We start from the raw sequence: 6,000 nt of genomic DNA, 5'->3' as shown, positions 1-6,000 counted from the left end.
AAACAAAAACATTAATCCTTTGTTTTCTTGTCGTAATGTCTCATATTTTTCAATCAAATCCCTAATCCTATGTTTTGTTTTTGGAAATGTCTGCTATTTTTTAATCAAAATAATAATGCTATGTTTTCTTTTCATAATGACTCATATTTGTCAATGAATACCATAATCCTATGTTTTTTTTTCTAGAATGGCTCCTATTTTTCAATCAAAACCCATATGTTTTCTTTTAGAAATGTATTGTATTTTTAAATTAAAACACCAATCCTATGTTTTCTTTTGAAAATGTACCCTATTTTCATGTTTTCAATCAATACCCGAATCCTATGTTTTCTCATAGTAATGTCTCCTATTTTTTAATCAAACTTTAATCCTATCCTTTTTTTTCGTAATGTCTCATATTTTTCAATTTAAATAATAATCCTATGTTTTCTTTTCTTAATGTCTACTATTTTTGAATTAAAACATTAATCTTATGTTATTTCATAATGCTTCCCTATTCTTAAATCAAAAACACTAATACTATGTTTTTTTGGAAAAGGGCCCTATTTTTTAGTTTTGAATCAAGAATCTAATCCATTGTTTTTCAAATATCTCATTTATTTTTAATCAAAACACTAATCCTATCTTTTTTGTTAATGTCTGTTGTTATTTAATAAAAGCCTAATCCGATGTTTTTTTGGGAATGTCTCATATTTTTCAATCAATACACTAATCCTTATTTTCTTTTTGGAATGCCTCCTATTTTTCAATCAAAACCCTAATTCTATGTTTGTTTTTCAGGATGTCTACTATTCTTGAATCAAAACCCTAATCTTATATTATTTTTTTTTATCAAAACCCTAATCCTATGTTTTTTCAGGATGTCTACTATTCTTTAATCAAAACCCTAATCTTATATTTTTTTTGGAAATGTCCCCTATTTTCTTTTTTTAATCAAAACACTCATCCTATTTTGTCTTATAGTAATGTCTCCTATTTTTAAATCAAAACCTTAATGCTATTTTTTCTTTTCGAAATACAACATATTTTTCAATGAAAACCCTAATTCTATGCATTATTTTTAAAATGTCTACTATTTTATAATCAAAACCCTAATCCAATGTTTTATTTTAGAAATGCCCCTTATTTTTCAATCAAAAACTAAATTCTTTGTTTTCTTTTTGGTATGTATACTATTTTTTAAACAAAACGCTAATCCTATGTTTTCTTATATTAATGTCTCATATTTTTTTCAATCAATATTCCAACTCTATGTCTGAATGTCTCCTATAGTTTTAATCAAAAATCTTAATCTTAAGTTTTTTTGTTGGAATGCTTCCCTATTTTTTTAATTGAAAACCCTAATCTTATTTGATTGAAAGATAGGAGCCATTCAAAAAAGGAAACATTGGATTAGGGTTTTGATTCAAATATGAGACATTAAAAAAGTAAACATAGGATTAAAGCTTTAATTACAACATTGCAGGCATTCGAAAAAAATATACGATTAGGGTTTTGATTAAAAAAATAAGGGACACTACTCTAAGAAAATATAAGCTTTAGTATTTTTGATTCAAAAAAATAGTAGACATTCCGAAAAGAAAAAATAAAATAAGGGTTTTGATTGAAATATACAAGGTATTTCAAAAATAAAATATAGGTTTATTCTTTTGATTACAAAATAGGAGACATTACTAAAAGAAAACATAACATTAGGGTTTTGAATGAAAAATAGGACACATTATTATAAGAAAACAAAGTATTAGGGTTTTGATGGAAAAAAATAAAAAGATATTCTGAAAAAGAAAAAAACATAGGATTAGGATTTTGATTTTGATTGAAAAAAATAAGAGACATTATGAAAAGGAAACAAAGGATTAGGATTTTGATTTAAATATAGAAGACATTCTGGAAATAAAAGAAAATATTAGGTTTTTATTGAAAACTAAAAAATAGTAGACATTCTGAAAAGAAAACATAGGATCAGGGTTTTGATTGAAAAATATGGGACATTTACAAAAAAAATATAGGATTAGAGTTTTAATTAAAAAATAGGTGACATGATTGTAAGAAAATATGGGATTAGTGTTTTGATTAGAAACCAAAAAAATAGGGGACATTTCCAAAAGAAATCAAAGGATTATGGGTTTTATTTTAAAAAAATAGTAGATAATCCCCAAAGAAAACAAAGGATTAGGGTTTTGATTGAAAACTGATAAATAGGATACATTAACAAAACTAAAACATTGGATTCGGGTTTTCCTTTAAAGATATTAGATATACCGAAAACATAATAGAAAGCATAGTATTAGGATTTTGATTGAAAAATATGAGGCATTTCGATAAGAAAGCATAGGATTAGGGTTTTGATCAAAAGATAGGAGACATTCTGAAAACAAAACATAACATTAGTCTTTTGATTCAAAAATAGGAGCCATTTCAAAAAGAAAACATAGGATTAGGGTTATAATTTAAAAATATGCCACAGTCTATAATAGGAGCCACTCCAATTATAGAAATGTCCTAATATCGGATGCCTCTTATAGAAATGTCCTAAATTTTACTAAAACCCCTAATCCTATGTTTTCCTTGCGGAATGTCTCTTATCTTTCAATCAAAATGCGAATGCTATCTTTCAAAAGTTAAATCCTATGTTTTCTTTTCGGAATGTGTTCTATTTTTTTGTTTTGAATCAAAACACTAATCCTTTGTTTTCTTTCTGACATGTCTCATTTTTTTTAATCAAACCCCTGATCCAATCTTTTGCTTTGGTAATGTCTACTAATTTTTAATCAAAACCATAGTCCGATGTTTTTTTTCAGAATGTCTCATATTTCTCAATCAAAACCCTAATCATATATTTTCTTTTTGGAATGCCACATATTTTTCAACCAAAACTCTAATCTTATATTTTGTTTATCAGAATGTCTCCTATCTTTCAATTAAAACCCAAATCCTATCTTTCAAAACCCTAATCCTATAATTTCTTTTTGGAATATATCATATTTTTCAATCAAAGCCCTAATCCTACGTTTTCTTATGGTAATATCTGCAATTTTTCAATCAAAACCCTAATCATATGTTTTGTTTTTGAAATGTCTCATATTTTTCAATCAAAAGACAAATCCTATGTTTTTTTTAATGTCTCCTATCTTTCAATCAAAACCAGAATCATATATCTGCTATTTATCAGTTTTCAATCAAAACCCTAATCTTATGTTTTCTTTCTGGAATGTCTGCTATATTTTAATCAAAACAATAATCGAATGTTTTCTTTTCATAATGTGTCCAATTTTTATGTTTTGAATCAAAACCCTAATCTTTTGTTTTTCTTTTTGGAATGCGTACTATATTATAAAATAAAACCATAATGATATGTTTTCTTTTCAGAATGTCTAATATTTTTAAATTTTGAACAAAAACCCTAATCTTTTGTTTTATTTTGGGAATATGTCCAATTTTTCAATCAAAACAATAGTCCTATCTTTTGTTTTGGGAATATTAGCTAATTTTTGAATCAATACTCTAATACTATGTTTTGTTTTGGAATGTCTCATATTTTTCAATCAAAACCCAAACCTATATTTTATTTTAATATGTTGTATTTATTAGTTTTGAATCAAAAACCTAATCCTATGTTTTCATTTGGGAAAGTTTCCTATTTTTCAATCAAAATGCTAATATTTTTTCTAATAGGATTATGGTTTTGAATCAAACCTCAAATCCCATGCTTTCTTTTGACAATGTCACCTACATTTCGGTTTAGAATAAAAAAAACTAACCTATTTATCAAAAACCAAATCCTTTTGTTTTTTCGCAATGTCTCCAATTTATCATAACATTATTGATAAATAAGACACATTAAGAAAATCAAACATAGGATTCGGGTTTTCAATAAAAACTCTAATCCTATGTTTCCTTTTCAGAATGCCTACAATATTCAAATCAAAACCCTAAATCTTCTATATTTTTTACAGTTCTGAATTAAAACTATAATTCTAAGATTGTTTATTTGGAATGTCCCCAATTTTTTATTTAAACCCCTAATCTTATGTTTTCTTTAGGGAATGTCTCCTATTTTTGAAATAAAAAAATCCTATGTTTTCTTCTCGTAATGTCTCATGTTTTTTAATCCAAACCCTAAGCCAATACGTTTTTTCGGAATGGCTCCGATTTTTGAATCGAAACCCAAATCCAATGTTTTCATTTGGGAATGGCACCAATTTTTGAAATCAAAAACCTTAATCTTATGATTTCTTTTGGGAATATCTGCTATTTTTGAATCAAAGCAAAAATCTCATGTTTTCTTTTTGTAATGTCTAATTTTTTTCAATCAAACTCTTAATCCTAAGTTTTTTTTTCGGAATGGCCTCTATTTTTGAATCGAAACCCTAATCCTATGATTTCTTTTTGGAATGTCTTCTATTTTTTAATCAAAACAATAATCATATGTTTTCTTCTGCTAATGTCTCCTATTTTTCAATCAAAACCCTAATCCTATATTTTTTTTTTAGAAATGGATCCTATTTTTGAATCAAAACCTTAATCATATCTTTTTTTAGAAATGTATCCTATTTATCAATTTTGAATCAAAACCATCACCTATGTTTTCTTTTCAGAATATCTAATATTTTTCAATAAAAAATGTAATCCTTTTTTTTCTTTTTGGAATATATGATATTTTTTAATCAAAACCCTAATCCTTTACTTTCCTTTAGGAATTTGTCATTTTTTTTAAAGAAAACCGTAATGCAATGTTTTCTTTTTGGAAAGATATGATTAGGGTTTTGATTCAAAACCCTATTTCCGATTGGAGATATTACTATAAAGAAACATAGATTTAGTGTTTTCAATCAAAACCCTAATCCTATATATTTTTATAGTAATGTCTCTTATTTTTTAATCAAAACACTAAGCCTATGTTTTCTTTTTGGAATGCATACTATAGTTGAATCAAAACCCTAATCGTATGTTTTCTTTTCCAAATGTCTCCTATTTTTCAATGAAAACCCTAATCCTATGTTTTCTTTTCGGAATTCCTACTATATTTGCTTCAAAACCATATTTTTAAATTTTAAATCAAAACTATATTTTCTTTTTGGAATGTGTCCTATTTTTTCAGTTTTGAGTTAAAACACTAAACCTTTGTTTTTTTCCTCAATATCTCCTATTTTTGAATCAAAACCCTAATCCTTTTCTTTTTTTCTTTTTTTGAAATATCTACTATTTTTTTGAATCAAAGCCCTAATCCTATGTTTGCTTTGTTGTAATGTCTCCTATTTTTTAATAATATGAGAAATTACCATAAGAAAATATCGGATTCGGGTTTTGTTTGTAAAATAAAACATAGGATTTAGTAACGTCTCATATTTTTCAATTAAAACATATTCCATATTTTTTTATAATGCATGTTATGTTTTAATGAAAACCCTAATGTTATGTTTTGTTTTAAAAATGTCCCTTTATTTTTTTTCAATCAAAAACATAATCCTTTCTTTTTACAAAATCTAATCCTATGTTTTTTGTTTTTTAATGCCTCCTATTTTTTAATTAAAATTCTAATCCTATGTTTTCTTTTCAAAATGGCTCCTATTTTTGAATCAAAACCATAATCCTATGTTTTCTATTTAGGATTGTATTCTATTTTGAATCAATACCCTAATCCTATGTTTTCTTTTCGGAATGCCTACTATATTTGAATCAAAACCATATTCCTATGCTTTCTTTTCGCAATGTATCCTATCTTTAAATCAAAACCCTAATCCTATATTTTCTTTTTCTAATTCCTCCTATTTTTGAAAATAAATCCTAATCATTATCCTATGTTTTCTTTACGTAATGTCTCCTACTTCTTAATCAAAACACTAATCCTCTATTTTCTTTTCCCGTAATGTATTCTACTATTTAGTTTTGACTCAAAACCCTAATCCGATCTTTTGTTTTGAGAATGTCTATTAAATTTTTAAAAAAAACCTGTTCCGAGGTTTTTTTTTTGGAATATCTCATGTTTTTCAATAAAAA

Source organism: Dioscorea cayenensis, chromosome 20 (assembly GCF_009730915.1).
Source record: "Dioscorea cayenensis subsp. rotundata cultivar TDr96_F1 chromosome 20, TDr96_F1_v2_PseudoChromosome.rev07_lg8_w22 25.fasta, whole genome shotgun sequence".
In the NCBI taxonomy this organism is placed as follows: domain Eukaryota; kingdom Viridiplantae; phylum Streptophyta; class Magnoliopsida; order Dioscoreales; family Dioscoreaceae; genus Dioscorea; species Dioscorea cayenensis.
Note: the sequence above shows the minus strand (reverse complement) of the source record.